Here is a 17,819-nt window from a genome sequence, read left to right on the forward strand (position 1 = left end):
TGTCAGTGATTCTTTCTCCTTTTAACAAAAAGTGCAGAAAAACAACAGCAGTGCATCTCCGTCGGCTTGATTTATCTTAATACAAGTATTCACTTCCTTTTCTGGAAATTATAGCCTGCGAAAGATTAAATAAAGTTCTTGATTATTCTTCGTCAGTGCAGAAGAAATACTGCCAGCTGGCAGGAAAATGCCAGTATTTTATTTTCTTTAACTTCAAACGTATGAATGGTGAAAAAATGTGTCCCTGTGCAGCTGTTAAACAAAGGGCTAGTGGTTCAAGCTCAGATTGTTACGATGTAAACATAATCTCCGCTAAAAATTGATGGGATTTCTTTGCAAACCCTTTTGAACTTTGGAGGAAATGTGTTTTACTCGTGTGGAACTACAACAAGTAAAGAATTAAGTACCTACGTCAATGTCCAAGAAAACCATTTTCACGTGTGGAATTTTATCTTCAACTGGCTTTCGGGATAATTTATTTATACACCTGTTGTATCCTTACCAAAAATATTTTAAAATTAGAAAACAGATTTGTTAGAGAACTTGACAATACTTGACAATTTTTATTAAATGAGCACTGTACAAATGTACGTTGATATTTTTTATATGTACCTCATCTGGAATATATATATATAAACATAATTGCTTTGATATGGATGTTCATTTGAAGAATTTGAGGAAACTATCAAGGATCTCAGAACATCCAAAGATACATTTGGGCATCTGCATATTTGTAAGGATTAAAGAGCACCATAAGTGTGAAGTTTGCACACACGAGAGAAAAAATCAGTTTCAATGCACTTCATTAAACTGATGGTGTACTTATCAATCATGCGCAAAATGCTTATAGCAGAGGATGGTTTCCATTTGTCGACTTCAGGGTAAGGGGCCCAGCATGGTTTTGCTGAGGGGAGCTATTCAACACAACTGCTTTTTCACCTGAGATGAAAAGTTTCAACGGTAAACGCAGACGTCACATTGAGCACTTGGTGTTTTGTAGTACAAATCATCACACGCTACGCTACATGGGCGTTTCTTCAAGATCATTGAGAACCAAAGCTTCTGCCTTCCGAGGCAACTGATTCTTTCATCGTTAATTCCCAAATCTTCAATGAGAATCAGAGAAACGAAAACCAAACACATGTACAGACTCGCGTCCTAGCGTGAAAGAAAAACAATGGAAGCATTTGAGAAATAACAAGAGTAGTCTGAACAGCTCCAGCCTATCAACTGCTCTACAAAGTGATGGCTCCCTCTACACCCAGTTTATAACACTGAAAATGATTCAGGAAGCACAGCAAAGTTCTAAAACCAGCGGTTGAAAAGCGTTTAGATACATAAGATGACAATTTCTCATAAGTAAAATCTTCAGCTTTAAAAGATTGTCATCCATATATTTTTGTTTTTCTCTTTTTTACATAACATGCCTTCGAGAAATAAACTGTCTTGTAATGAAGGCTGCATTAGAAAATGTGTATCTAGCTTTGTTCAATTAAAATCGGGACATCCCAATGGGCAAACGATGTAGAATATACGTCTATGAAACTCATATCTTAGACGTACTGTATAAATGTGGTCCATAATTCCTCTAGAATGAAATTCTAATATACGTATGTCACTATAGGTCAATTAGACTTCTATGATTATATGTTCATTATACATAAATGGTTGGAGTTCTATTATACGGATAACTTTAGAGGACTATTATACATATATGGTTAAAGGTCTATTATACATCAAAGATAGATGTTATGGGGTAGAAACTAGTAAATCAAGCCAATGATTTGGTTTAGAAATTTATTCTGAAAATATACAATCATTCACACCAGGAAAATATGTAGTTCAAATTATACATTATATACAATATTGTTATCAACATATGGCTAATCATCATAAAAACACAACTAGTAAACTTCAGCTACAAGTTCTAGTAACATGGCAATATATATATATAGTAATGACAAACACAGACTAATTACATGAACACGCCAATATCTAACTCAAAACCACATTTCGATTCAAATATGTTTTAAAATTGACAACTTCTGTATTCCAAGAAAATATTATTAATGTAGCACAAATGCTACTTTCAACGGCACAAACACAGCACTAAAGACCAAGGTGGGTTTCATCGTTTTTGCTGTTTGGAGGGGGCCAACTTCACTGAGCTGAAACAAGCTCGTCCAGCAGCTCCGGGGTTGAGGGTGAACATGTATCGTATTCTAATGGCTTCTATTTCAATTGATGAATGAGACAGATTCACGAGGAGATCCTTCACACGATTAAGCAAACACATTGCCTTTTCTGTCTGATGTAGAGGCTACATTTGTGTCAGCAGTACTATACAGGTAAGTCGAATACACTTTCAGGGGCTGCATCTGTAGCGCTTCATCTAAGAGGATTGTTAGAGCACAATTACATTCACCCACCCAACTTATTCTTTGATCATCTAAGAGGATTTTTTTACTTTCGCACACGGTTACATTCGCCCACACAACATATAATCTCTGAATGTCCAATGGCTTAATAACCCTGTTTTCACCTGGGAACCACCAGTGTACAGTCCCATCCCATTCAAAAATATAATAGATATACTCAATTGATATATTCAATTAACAAATATAAAAAGATATTATGAACAAGAGAACTCTTGTTCATATAGATCCAGGTTTACACAATTAATTTAATGCATACTCGAAGTGCCTGAAGTCTTCTTCTGCTGTTTTAAATATACCTCCAAAGCATTTAGTTGTGTTAACTACCAAATTATTTGAACTAATTTAATGTTACAGTATATTCAGGAAATTCAGAGAAAGTCAGACTTGTCGTGGCTGTTGAAGAAACCACCTGTTGAATCTTACCCGGGATTTCTTGAGAGATCGTTCAGCGAGCGAGTCCTCCTTCTGCACTCCGCACTGAGCTGAAAGCTGAATCGTATAAAATATCCATGGTACAACTCGAGAAAAAAACTGAAGACTAAACAACGACTTTAGTCGAAGAGATTCAAGAAACACAACCGTCCGCACACGGGCTTGGATCCTGAACGCTTAAGTTAAAAGACAAAACGAAGGATACGAACTGTAAACTCTCTTCACGTCTTACAGTTTATGAAATAAAACAATTTCTTACTTTCTTAATAATTTCTTACTGCTGATAGACGATTTATTGCATTTGAACAAAATCACAATTACAAACATTCTGGGTTAAACTGTTATTCACGTACTCTAGCGGAGAGAAACGTTAGTGTCTTCAGCTGTATGAGCCCATTTCTAAAAAAATAAAAGTTATATTAAATTAATTGTTCTACTTTTAAGGCTTGCATAGCCTTATGAATGTCTCGGTTAAATCTTTTTTTTCTGTAGTAATTTCAGTTGATATTAATATTAGTCATGATTTACAATTTTTGGACATGGTTCATCTCAAATAATTTTGTAATTAGTTTCAGTTTTGGAAAATCGCACCCAGAAGCTACCAAAACTGGTAATGTTCATATAATGTGTAATGCAATAGCAGCATTTTGGGAGGGAAAACAAAAAGTATTTCTTGGTATGAATCCCAAGACTTCATAAGCGGCGTTCGAGGACTTATCGCTTCAGATAAAGGTGTCAATACATTGCAGATGTTTACTCAATCAATATCAGCAGTGTTATCGCTACCGAACGCTAAATATAGACTGGGGTAAAGTTAGCTTGAAGTTCGAAAACGATTTTACACGAAACCTCTTAGAATCGCGAGAATACTTCCTTTGTGTATAAAATACATTGTGAATGCTTTCTAAGCCTTTACTTTTTCGTTTATATGACATTTGTTTGACCAAGCACGAATATTCTTTTGTCCATATCTTCGCAACGGAAGCACAGAACGCCTTCAAACCAAATGCATTTTAAAGACCACCACATGTGGATATTTCCACAGCCTCTACATCAAAGTATCAGTGAGCTAATTATCTTTTTTTAAACCGGTTTTTCATCGATGCGTAATTACGCACTAACTGGAACTCGGGGGACCGCTGTATTCACAACGCGAGAAATACTGTTCAATACGGCTTCATGCGAAAAACCAGTATATGACCATAGGCAACAGAATTGTGCAGTCTCCAATTACTCAGACTGTAAGCACGGGAATAAAGCTTTGTCTGAATTCAGAAACTCTTCCTTTACGTCCTGTTTTCATTAAGGTAAGAGTCAACTATATGCACAATACAGCAGAAAGATTAAAATATTCTTTACTCAGCAGCTTATTAAAAACAGTTCCCATGAAGTTCAAACCGAATTTTTACACAGAACACTGACACAGCTTTGCGTTCTGAATCTCTTTTTCTCGTGCGTTTATTTAATGTGGCACAATGCACTGGGATAGGGGTATTCTGTTCACAAACCAATAGCATTTAAACCACAGCACCCACAATGCTCCAAGTAAGTGTTTTGCACACTAAGCAGAGAGCGGTGTCTTCCTCGTTAGTATAGTGGCGAGTATCCCCACCTGTCACGCGGGAGACCGGGGTACATCAGGACACGCATTAAAGAGAAAGCAGGATGTGCTGCGACATCCACTGTGCAGATCCCGTCACACTAAGAGGTGAGTTGGTCTGTTCGATCACAGCGCTAGGCAAATCCCCAAAGAGTGTGCGTGGCGTCAAACTAAACGGGCCTGCTTCCGCCCGGTTTCGAACCGAGAAAATCGGGCCCAATAGAATGTGGCGCTGCCTTGTAGAATTCTCTACTTCCGTAGCCCGATTTCGTCGATTGTGTGGAGAGGGCTGTAGAATGTGGCGCCGCCTTTCCTGCTCCGTCCATGACAGGCATGCTAGTCTCTGGAGAGAGAGCACGGTCCATCAGCGCACTCCAATAAAGGCACTGGAAGCAGCTGAATCGCATCGACTAAGCTCAGCACTGGGCCGCTGGGCACCGTTTCCCTCCGTAGTGTAGTGGTTATCATGTCCGACTCACACGTGCAAAGTCCCCGGTTCGAAACTGGGCGGAAACAGACCGGCTTCTTTTGTCGCCACGCACACTGTTTGGGGATTCGCCTAGAGCTGTGATCGAACAGACCCACTCACCTCTTAGTGTGGCGGGATCTGCACAGTGCATGTCGCAGCGCATCCTGCTTTCACCTCAATGCGCGTCCTGATGTACCCCGGTCTCTCGCGTGACAGGTGGGGATAATCACCACTATACTAACGAGGAAGACATCGCTCTCTCCGACCCCCGGCATCGTGTCCCGACCCACCGTGCTGGAAGCCGACGCGTGCTGTGTTTCCTTTACGGAGCAGAAATAACAACCGAGGAGCCGAGAGATCATTTCAGCATTTCGCGTCTGAACGGAAAACACAAACGACCAACTCGGAATGACTTGCTTTTGACGCTTTTCAAAGCGTTCTTTGTGCACGATGACTGCGCCGCCTAGCAGGTACAAATGGGTTGTACAACTTTGAACTAGCAAATGTAAGAGGGCTAAGCCCCCTCTCTTTTAGCCCAGGTTCGATCTGTCTCCCAGAATCACCAGGGCACACACACACACACTGTCTTGTTTCTCGTACACGTATAGTGTAAAAATTAAGAACCCAGGACGAAGATGTGACACTCGAACAAACTCTTTATTATTTAACCTGTAACTCCGAACCAGTTAGCTCCTAAATTCACTATGACCTGTGACCCTGAGCAACCGTTGTTTCCCGCTCAGCCCTTCATCAATCAACATGCAGTTTCACTGCTAACGCACACAAATATCACACCTTCTCCAGCTGTTATGAATTGCCTCTCTTCAAAGCCCGGTGTGTTTTTTTTTTGGAGATGTTATATATTTTAGAAAGAGCACTGTGACGTCAGAGACACCAGCCAGGGCGCCGGGATCAGAATGCGAGACCTCGGGAGGCGCGCAGAGCGCGCTGCGAAGAGTTATTGATCACTTATCTATCAACAATCTATTAATTCAACTGAAGAACCGTAGAATTAACGATTAACTTCACCGATTGGTGAGTACTGATTCTTTTCCCGTTCTTGACCCTGTTTTAAATATCTAGAAAACGGTCAATACCGCCTGTATCGATCAATTACAGTACCATAGTGCGTTTAGTGTTAATAATGTTCAATCCGAAATTAAAGGATGGTTATTCAAATTATTATTTAGGAATTTAATCCTAGAGCTAGAGAATTATATTCCAAGTTGATAAATTTGTTAAAGTAACAGTTTAAATGCATTTTCCATTTGTTTACAAATCATAAGTATGACACGCGCCACATCACTGTGCCCGGCTAGGCGTCTCACCTTCGTCACAAAGAGCGGTGTGACGTCACGGACAGCTACTAATACTAATGCTAGTGTATTCCTGTTAATATGAGTGAGAGTACAACTGGTAGTTTTAATATTAATGCTAGTGTTCATGTGAGTATTAATGTTGATAGCGCTACTGATAGTTTTAATGCTAGTATTCATGTACTATTAGTGCTTATTATAGATTTACTGTTAGACTATTTACACTAGTAGTCATGTTAGTTTTAGTGATAGCATTACTGTTATTATAAGTATTAGTAGTGTAGTAGTAAGTTTGTGTTATTGTTAGTAATAATGATAGTGTTAGTCATAGTGATAGTGTTACTGTTGTAATATTAGTGGTATTTTTGTTAGTGTTTGTTATAGTGTAACTGTAGGTAAGAGTGTATGTGGTGTCCGTCAGTGTGTGAGTTTGTGTCTGTGAGTATGTGTACTGTCTATGTGTGATTCTGTAATTGTGTGCGTATCAGTGTGTGGGTGTGTATCTCTGAGTGTAGTGTCTACAGTATGTGTGTGTCTGTGAATGTGTGCTAGTTTGTATTTGTGCATGTATGTGTCTGATTGTGTGTATAAATGCGTATGGTGCAAGTCGGTAAGTGTAGTGTCTGTGTGTGTGAATGTGTGTGAGTGTGTAGGTGTATACTGTATCTCTCAGTGTGTGTGAATGTGTTTGTAGGTGGGCTTGGGCTCCAATGTTGTGTCTGATAGAAGTGACCCATCAACAGGTGTTGAGGTCCAAAGCTGCTTGCAAATCGAATCACTTTCTAGAGTCCAGACCAATGTCTACAGAGCTGTGAGTGCTCTGTTTGTATCACTATTAGTAGTAATGACAGCAGTCATAGTAGCAGGAGTATTAGTATCAGAATTAGTATTAGAATCTTAAGTCATGGTCGTAGTAATAATGGTAGTAGTGGTAGTAGCAGTTGTGTCAGTAGCAGCAGTATTAGTAGCAGTAACAGTACTACTAGTAGCTTTAGAAACATTAGTAGTAGCAATAGCAGTAGCTGTAAAATTTTATTAGTTGCAGTTGTATCAGTGGCAGCAGTAGTAGTAGCTGTAGTAGCAGTAGTAACACTAGAACCATGAGCAATAGTAACAATAGTAGTAGTAGTTATGCTGTATTTAAAATCTTTAGTTCAACAATATAGTAGAGCTGTGTCGGAGCTTCACTTTAATAATTGCAGCAGCAGGAGCAGAAGAGCAGGAGTCAAAGTCGGAAAAACAACAAAAAGAAAACATCAGTACTTGTTAATAGACCAAGGCTGAACAGTGAGAACACAGCTCTCATCCTCCTTATTAATAGTAGCAGAAGTAGTAGCAGTGGCAGCAGTAGTACCAGTAACACTAGTACCTGCAGCAGTAGGAACAGTAGTACCAGTAGGTTTAGTAGTAGCAGTAAAATATTACTAGTTGCTGTTGTATCAGTGGCAGCAGTAGTAGTAGCTGTCATAGTTGTAGTAGCAGTATTTAGTGGTAGTAATAGCAGCAGTAGTATTTGTTGCAGCTTCACCATAATAACTACAGGAGCAGAAGAGCAGGAGTCTGTTTCAAAGTACTAAAAAACAACAAAATGATTAACTAGAAACAATCAGTTCTTGTTATTACAGCTGAACAGCTGTGATTTAAGGCCACAATTCCTGCTGGGCAAGCATGAAAAAATGTCATATAATGACATGAAAGCACATTTTTACAGAGGGACATATTATCTTCAGTAAAACTGCACTATCTCTTCACTCCCCTGTCTTTAGGAAATGGGCCTGTTTCGACAGAGCTTTACTGGAACTGCAGGTCAGACTGTGCAGTGAGTTTGTGGTTTGTGCAGTGCAGTGTGATGAGGTGTACAGGAAGACACATGGGGGAGCCCAGTGTTCAGATCTCTAGCGCTGTACAGAGACACACAGAGAGTCCAGTCAGAGCTCTGTTCCTGTACAGTGAGGCACACAGTGGAGCCCAGTGCTCAGAGCTCTACTGCTGTACAGAGACACACAGGGAGTCCAGTCAGAGCTCTGTTCCTGTACAGTGAGGAACACAGGGGAGCCCAGTGTTCAGAGCTCTACAGGGTGACAGGTCTTCTACCCACACAGCTGTCTCAGGGCTCTAACAGCTCTCTCAGTGTGTCTTTCAGGGCTGAACAGGAGGGGCTATTCCTGTCAGAATGGAGGCTGACTCTTAGAGCTCCAGAGTCAGTATGAGGAGAAGCTCCCAGACCTGACTGCTGCCAGAGCCTCTGAGCCTGAGTGGCCATGAGCCCTGAGCTCCTCAGCAGCTGAGAAAAGCCTCCTGTCTCCTGTGGTCACAGTGTGGTTGAACACCTGCACTCTCTTCCTGCTCCTTCTCCTCTCTCTCCCACTTCCTGTCTCTCTCGCTGTGTGTGCTCTTATCTGTCCATCTCTCTCTCCTTTTCTCTCACTCTGACAGTCTGTGTAGAGTATCTGAATGGGATGTAACATTGATTGGCAAAGGAAAAGACTTCTCACAGGCAGAATAAAAAAATGTATCTCCTCTCAGTCAGATTCACAGCTCAGACTCACACACAGAGCATTGGATCCCTCAGTACTTTACCAAAACTCCTACCTCCTGAACAGACAGAAGCTCATCTCCATCCTTCTCTTTATCCTGAAAATCTGAGTTCTTCAGTTGAATTGTATTCTAGATATTAAAAACAGGGTCAAAATGGGAAAATAATTCGTTCTCACCAATCAGTGAAGTTAATCGATGATTCTACGGTTCTTCAGTTGAATTAATTGGTTGTGAGTATTGCCACTCTTACCAGTGTATTATGATTCTCAGCAGCAGCAGACAAATGGTTGTGTCTACAATAGTGACCAGTTGACCAGTCTTTAGCTCTGAGCAGTGGGACTCTGATCACACAGAAGACCTGTCTGTGTGTGATTCCACACCAGCCCTGGGATTCAGCGTCTCCCACACATCTCTCGCAGACAGTCTTATAAATATACAGTTAAACAGAGTCTGATAACAGTTATACAGTTAATTAAATCATCAAACCGGCTGAGGAGCTGAGAGCTCGGGTGGAAATAAAACCAGGAGATACTCTTCAACCTTCAGGATCAGGTGTCTGATCCTCCTGGCTTCTATCCTGTGGAGATTCGTTTAAAATGCTTAAAAGAGCTCATTACAGGGACTTGTGCCCTTTCTCTTCTGCTCTACGGGAGTATGCTATACAATTATTTTAGTCTGTGAAGTAAACTATTTTTTTTGGTTTAATGAATTTTATTCCTTGGTTTGTCACTCTCCATTTCCAGCTGTTACGAATCGTCTTTATTATTGGAGATGTTATATCTGTAAGAAAAGCCCCCTGGGCTCCGGACAGCACTCTCTTCCAGCGGAGACATGTCTGCTCCGTCAGAAAGAGCGCTGTGATGTCACGGACACCAGCTAGAGCACCAGGATCAGAGAGCGAGACCGCGGGAGGCGAGTAGAGCGCACGGAGGAGAGTTATTGATCACTTATCTATCGACAACCAATTAATTCAACTGGAGAACCGTAGAATAATTGATTAACTTCACGGATTGGTGACTACTAATTCTTTTCCCATTTTGACCCTGTTTTTAATATCTAGAAAACAGTCAATACAGCCTGTATCGATCAATTACCATATTGCCTTTAGTGTTAACAATGTTCAATCTGAAATTAAAGAATTATTATTCAAATGATTGTTTAGGAATTGTATGCTAGAGCTTAAAAATTATGTTCCAAGTTGATAAATTTGTGTAGGTAACAGTTTAAATGCATTTTTCCACTGTTTACAAATCATCAGTATGGTAACCACAGCAACAGGCGCCACGTCACTGTCCACGGCTAGGTGTCTCGCCTTCGTCACAAAGAGCAGTGTGACGTCACGGACAGCAACTAATACTAATATTAGTGTTTTCATGTTAATATTAGTGTGAGTGCAATCGGTAGTTTTAATATTAATGATAGTTTTCATGTGAGTATTAATGATGATAGTGCTATTGATTGTTTTAATGCTAGTATTCCTGTTAATATTAGTGATAATTACAGAGATAAGGTTAGATTATTTACACTAGTAGTCATGTTAGTTTTAGTGATAGCATTACTGTTATTATTAGTATTATTAGTGTAGTAGTATTTTGTGTCAGTGTTAGAGAGGATGATAGTGTAAGTCTTAGTGATAGTGCTACTGTTGCAATATTAGTGGCATTTGTATTAGTGTTATTTATAGTGTATTTGTAGTTATGAGTGTATGTGTGTGGTGTTTGTGAGGAGTGTGTGGTGTGTGAGTGTATGTTTGTGAGTTTGTGGATGTGTGTCTATAAGTATTCGTAGTGTCTGTGTGTGTGTGTAGTGTCTGTGTGTGAATATTTGGATGTGGGTCTTTCAGTGTGTGATAATGTGTGAGTGTGTGTGCATATATCTGTCAGTGTGTGTGAGTATGTGTATAGGTGGGCTTGGGCTCCACTGCTGTGTCTGACAAATGTAACCCATCAACAGGTGTTGAGGTCCAGAGTCACTTGTGAGCGCTTCCTGCTTTCACTTTAACGCGCGTCCTTATGTCGAGTCGTGTGCCATGCAGAGGCTCTGAAAGTGAGAGCAATGAAACGATGTATGGTGCTGTGAAAGAAGACACAGAGAAGTGAAAGGCAGTCCTTTCTCTAAGGAGGTAGAAGAAGAGCGACTCCCCGACGGGGAAGCGAACCCCGGTCTCCTACATGACAGGCGGGGATACTCACCACTATACTAACGAGGAAGACATTGCTCTTGTCGACCCCTGGCATCGTGTCCCGACCCACCGTGCTGGAAGCCGACGCGTGCTGTGATTCCTTTACGGAGAAAAAATGACAACCAAGGAGCCGTGAGATCATTTCAGCATTTCGCAACAATTCAGCATTTCGAAAACACAAACGACCAACTCGGAATGAGTTGCTTTTGACACCTTTCAAAGCGTTCTTTGTACACAACGGCTGCGCCGCCTAGCAGATACAAATGGGTTGTACAACTTTGAACTAGCAAATGTAAGAGGGCTAAGCCCCCTCTCACACAAACACACACCAGTACCGTTGAAGTGTTCTGCTTCATTTCTAAGGGCAACTCAACATTCACTCTTACCCTGAGAAAAGAAAATACAGTGTCCGCAGCAACAACAGCTCAAGTCTCTGCATAGGAGCTAAGCAGCCCCCATCTCCTCTGCTCTGCGGCTCCTGCGGAGTGGAGTCCTGCCTGGAGCCGTGTTGCAGGCGGTGGTTCCCGTCCCTCTGTCTGTGCATCGTGTCCAAGGGCTCCTGGGAGGAAGAGAGTGCCCTGCCACTCGGGGGTTTTCCACGGTCTGTGTGAGGAGGGGCAGGTGTATCCAGTAGCTTATCAAGCGGAAGCCTGGGGCGGCGGAGAGCTGTGATCGTGCAGACCTTGAGGTGTCACCTCTTTGTCTGCTTTCCCGCCCCCCCTCCGCCCAAGCTCTGCTCCAAAGTAGTCCGGCAACCCCTCACCCCTCCACGTGTCACAACCTTAGGTGTGGTCATGAGACACCTGTGGGGTGTTGTTCTGTTCTTGCTAATTGTTTCCTGCCCGTCGCAGGCAGGAGTCCACGCGATCAAGATGCGCTGGGCAGAGCTCAGAGGGCGCAGCTGGGTGGCTTTCCTTCTGAGTGACGTTCCTGCAACACTCTCCCGCTCCTCTTGGTGTGCGCATGCCGCAACACAGGAAGGCTGGAGCAGGTGGATGTGTGCAGCGCGCACAGCCGAAATAGATCAGTTGGGAAAGTGTAAGACTGAAGATCTAAAGGTCCCTGGTTTGATCGCGGGTTTCGGCATTTTGTTTCATCACGCCCTTTGTTCCTCTCTCCAGCGCGCCCTGCCTAAAGTGACGCTTCCCTTTCTCAGCCCGAAACGCAAGCGAGACACCAGCAGAGGCCCCTGCAGGTTTCTGTACTGTAGCGGTAATCATGTTTGCCTCACATGTGAAAGGTCCCCGGTTTGAGACCGGGCGGAAACAGCCTCTTTTTGCATGCTCCCGTATTTCACAGAGGTCTTGAGCCACCGGTCATTTGTTCCCAATGTATTTCCGGTGCCTTCATGTACTCTTGTACCAAACGCACGTTCCTTCTGTACGCGGAGCCAATCATTTGCAATTGGGCTGTGCCGACAGACCAAGATGAGCTCTGTCGGCTCAAAAGCAGCGCAGCACCAGCGAGAACAACAGAAAGATAAGCAAAAGATAAGCGGGGGCCTCTTAGTGAGCTGAAAATCTCATCAAGAATCGGCTCCAGCAACAGGGCTGGGCGCATTGTTCCATACTCCGACCACTCTCGGTGTAAACAGGTCCCTCCTGGTCTCTGCTTGAAATGCACTTTCCTGCGTTTGCTTTGGTGTAACTGGCTTCCCCTGCATGGGCGAATGTGAAGAAGATCGTTAGTAAGTCATTGAAGAAAACAGAGAAGAGGTCGGAGTGGCCTTTGTCGTTCATCAACGATCCAGTCAGGCAGTACTCCTCTGTAAAGCGCCGTTCGTTCCCATCGATTGGCTTTTTTTTGCCTTCATTCGTGCAAGTAGTAAAAGCAGACGCCCCTATTCTGCCGTGACCCAGATTTGAACTGGGGTTGTTGCGGCCACAACACAAAGTACTGACCACTATACGATCACGGCGAGTTACCAAGACACATGTGGCAGGGTGGAAAAGGCTCTGCTCTCTTCGTGTGACATAATTCGGAAAAGTCCTGACGTTGCATTTCAACTGAGCCCCAGTATACATTGACCCTTCGACACTCTGAGTGACAACTCTCTTGCGTGTTTTCTCATATTTATGTAGTTTGCTTGTGTAACCGGGTGGTTACGGAGTGGATATTTTAAATCTGACACTGAAATTGGTAGCTGTCGCTTTAAGACACGCACGTATGAGTGACATCAGTTCGCCAGTAAATTTTGGAAGTGGACATCGGAATCATCGGACATCTACCAGTGCAGACATGTCAAACAGTGAATGGTTGTACCTCTATTGTATCCGTGCTCAATGAATGAAATCAGTAATAAATGAATATATGTATAGTTATACGAAAAACAAGTGGTTTATCGACTGGTACAGAACCTAGCAATCAGAAAACGGGTGAAACTGTCTTTAGAATTAGCATACAGTACCGAGGTCCCCATGACCAAATAAAGGCTAACCTCGATAATCAGCCTAAAGAATGCAGACTACAGCAAAATGACTGACTTTGAAAAGGGAATGAATCTCCGGAAGGAGTAGTGTAACTAGCTTGAAATGCTTCTCCGGACCTCTAACTAAAAGAAACCGAGACCCAGCAGTGTCATCGACTCCTGTTGAACTGGGATCCTATCGCAGCGACGCAGATCGTGGTGTCGTAATTCTTCTGTATCTGATATTGGACCAAGCACATCAGGGGAGAGCGCGAACGCAGGCCCCCACTCCCAGAAATTATGCAGTTGAGATTCCCACATTTGGGGAATTCACAGGGGTCAGCACAGCCGGTGTGTCACACCTCACCTCACCTCACCTCGCACAGCCCCCTCCTTGAATGTCTGGCGCTGGGCATGCCCCGCTCTCCTCCACCTTATCTTATCGCGTGTGACCACCGACAATGGCCACAATGCCGGGGAATGGCACCTGTAAAGTGTTAATTGGGGCACAGGAACAGCCCGTCTCGTCTCGGGGGCCGGCTTCAATGACAATACAGCAAACACAGCGGGCCGGAGGAAGAAGACGACACGACACATGCAGGTACATTCAGCTCCAGCAGGAACGAGTCATTTGTCGGTCATTTCAAGTGCTGGGAGCCGAGTAATCCTTCGCTTGTATCGTTTCTCCCCGGTGACTAGATCTCACCCTGCGACTCTCGACTGGGCTCACCCACGGCAGCCCAGCAGGTGTGAGCCTAGCCGGCACCCTGATGGGAGATTCCCCCCGGAAAAGCTCAGGTTGCTGCTGCTCCTGCAAGAGGTGTGACTGGGACCAGTAGGGAGCGCTCACCCTGCGGTCTGTGTGGCTTTCTTATGCCCCAGCATCCTGATGGCGACACTCTGCTGCACAAACAGGCGCCGTCCTTCGGGGGAGGCGTAAAACCGAGGTCCCGACCCTCCTTGGCCATTAAGAAATCCCAAGACGTCTCTCAAAAAGAGACGCCGGGGGTGTCACTCTGGTGTTAGTGTTCCCCTTTACCAATCAGTCGGGGTCTCCTCCTAATCCCCGTCTCATATGTAACAATCAATGAAGAGGCCCCCCTGTCCCGCGATATTGTACTTGTCTCCTGGCCGCTGGCTGGCGCCGTGAGATTTAGTACTCGTGCAAGAGACCGGGGGCAGAGCGCGAACACTGTCCCCCCCCCCCCAGAAAGTGTGCGCTCCAGGTTCCCTCTCGGGGCTCTGCAACACAGCGGAAAGGCAGCGAGAAGGAACCTCTTGCTCTGACGCCGCAAGGCCACAAGAGGGCGGAGGCGCCGCGCGCCCGGCCGACGTGTTGGACTGGTGCGCTTTATGTGCTGAAATAAACACGCGACAGCCCAGAAATGTTTTCAGAGTGCTGTGCACTGGAGGTTTTTGTCTTGTGAAGACTTGCCTTGTGCTCCTCCGTGCAGTTTGTTTGTCCTCCTCCAGTGCGAGACAAGCCAACACTAGGGAGCACATTCGCCAACATCCAGGCACGCAATGCGATTTGGAATGAAGCTCCTTTCCAAAGAGTTGCACACGATCGATCCTTCAGTCCTGCTCGGGGAGCACGGAGCCCCAGCCACACACAGCTTCAAGTAGCGAGTCAGGCGCCACTGCTTTCACTTGCGGCCACACCACCCTCAACGCGCCCGATCTCGTCTGATCTCAGAAGCTAAGCAGGGTCGGGTCTCGTTAGTACTTGGATGGGAGACCGCCTGGGAATACCTGGTGCTGCAAGCTTTTGCTCTCTCGGCCAGCAGGGGTCGCCATTGGTGCCGTAGGCTTTGGGAGGAAAACCTGGAGGATGGAAAGGTGATCTATAGCCTCATCTCTAGAGATGTTTTGTTGCTATGGCATGTGTGTGACCCATATAAAAAAAAACCCCGTTTGTAAAACGAATATCGAAGCTGCCTCGAAATCTACAAATGAAGATGAGTCGATAAACCACTTGTTTTTCGTACAACTATACATATATTCATTTATTACTGATTTCATTCATTGAGCACGGATACAATAGAGGTACAGCCATTCACTGTTTGACATGTCTGCACTGGTACAGAACCTAGCAATCAGAAAATGGGTGAAACTGTCTTTAGAATTAGCATACAGTACCGAGGTCCCCATGACCAAATAAAGGCTAACCTCGATAATCAGCCTAAATAATGCAGACTACAGCAAAACAACTGACTTTGAAAAGGGAATGAATGTCCGGAACCAGCTTGAAATGCCTCTCCGGACCTCTAACTAAAAGAAACCGAGAACCAGCAGTATCATCGACTCCTTTCGAACTGGGATCCTATCGCAGCCACGCAGTTCGTGGTGTCGTAACTCTTCCATATCTGATATTGGACCAAGCACATCAGATATAATCTTTGATATAATCTTAGTGTCCACATTATTATACATCTCTGTAAAGTTCTTATATACTAAAGCATTATTCATTTGTTTAAAACACTTCTGCAATGACAGTCTCTCCACTCTAACAGAACAAGGCCTTATTATCATCAAGCGCTGTAGGAGCTGCTGTTGTTCCTCCCTGTCCTAACTCTGTGTGTGACTCAGTACTGTTCTCTTCAGGTACATCAGTCTGCTGATCTGCAGGGTCAATCAACTGAGGATCCACATCCTGCATTTTAAGATTAAATGCATACAGTTGTTTTTTGTGATTTTGTACAGAGTCACAGTCAAGTTCTTTACAACCTTGTCTAATATTGTTAGTATCTAGATTATTAATCTTCTTTGTAAAGTCCTCAGCTACTAAGAGCCCAGGTGTCTCACTCTCCGGCTCTGCCTTCATCATGGGCACAGAGTCCAGATCCTTGACACTCTGTCTGCTGTCTGTGTGCTGCTCACTGAGTGCTTCTTTCTCTTCTGCAGCAGTGAGCTCTGTCTCCTGCATCAGACTGGAGCCCCACTCCCCCTCACTGTGCTGCTGTTCAAGAGGAGCCCTTTCCCCAGCTTCAGGGAGAGCACTGGCCTCTGACCCTGAAAACACAGGAGAAGAGAATAAAACCTTTAATGTGATCTTAGAGGAGAATTCAAAAGGAAATAATATTCATACATAAGAGGCTAAAAAATTTAATTTTGAGATAGCAAGGAAATATCATCAATAACCTTGTCTAAATTAAATTGTCAAAGCTCATTTTTTAAACTAGATATACACCAAGTAGTCAAACACACTTGAGTTGCCTGAACATAGATAACGTGAAAAGGAACTGAAAATAATAAAATAATTTTCATCCTAGTTTCTGTCCGGGTGAGGTTCTGAATCCAACAAAAGGAAATGTTCAGCCACAGTGATCAGAAAAGCATGAACTGCAGATGCAGAACAAGACTTGTTCTCCTACAAATGAAAGGGATTTTATAGCACCTAGATAGACTAGCACAGAGCTCTTGTCACCCCAATATTCACAAACTGAGTGGATGCTACAGTTCACTGACACTGCACCGAGACACAGGAGAAAACATGCAAGATGGGGCCGACAGGGAAGGCTGCCGTCCTGCGAGCTCCCATTCGTCCTTGTCTATTTTTTTATTTTTTGTTGTTTTTCGTACTGCTAACTGCACATACTGCTTGCTCAGTGATTAGTTATAACCGACAAACACTTATAAACATAAGATCGAATATTGGCACAGTTAAATCTACACCAATAATTACTGCCGACTATCTGGACTGTGGTGTCTCACCTGTACCTGTACTGGGAAGAAGACGGCATCATAGGAAGAGGGGTAAACGGGCAGGCGTTCTGGTAAGATTGAGGCAACGCAGCAAATCGCTCCCAGCCCCGAGTATACTTCTTGCTAATGTTCAGTCACTGGACAATAAACTGGGTGAACAGAGAGCAAGACTTACTTTCCAACGGGACATCAAGAACAGCAATGTGCTGGCATTAACTGAAACCTGGCTTGACCCGTCTGTTCCGGACTCTGCTATCCTCCCGGGAGGATTTTCTGTTCACCGTCAGGACAGAACAACGGATTCGGGTAAGAGCAAAGGGGGCGGGGTATGCTTCATGGTAAACAATTCCTGGTGTACAGACGTGGAGATTATTTCAACATCTTGCTCTACACATCTTGAACATTTGACAATAAAATGTCGCCCTTTCTATCTCCCGAGGGAGTTCACATCGGTAGTTCTCACAGTGGTGTATATTCCACCACAGGCAAATTACACAAAGGCACTGGATGAACTACACTCTCACCTTAACAGACAGGAGAATACACATCCTGAGGGGGCATTCATCATAGCGGGTGATTTCAACAGTGCGAACTTGAAAAAAACAATGCCTAATCTACATGAATACATCGATTGCCCGACGCACGGAACAAACACGTTGGTCAATGTTTACACTCCCTTCCGGGATGGTTACAAAGCCCTCCCCCCTCCTCCTTTCGGCAAATCTGATCACG

General features: G+C 43.8%; 1 pseudogene; it reads left to right on the forward strand.

The window, feature by feature from the left end:
- The first annotated feature begins 15,030 nt into the window (after positions 1–15,030).
- LOC148812091 (5S ribosomal RNA) lies at positions 15,031–15,149 on the forward strand (annotated as a pseudogene).
- Positions 15,150–17,819: the final 2,670 nt, after the last annotated feature.

Source organism: Atractosteus spatula (assembly GCF_055471065.1).
Source record: "Atractosteus spatula isolate fAtrSpa1 chromosome 10 unlocalized genomic scaffold, fAtrSpa1.hap1 SUPER_10_unloc_5, whole genome shotgun sequence".
NCBI classification, from domain to species: domain Eukaryota; kingdom Metazoa; phylum Chordata; class Actinopteri; order Semionotiformes; family Lepisosteidae; genus Atractosteus; species Atractosteus spatula.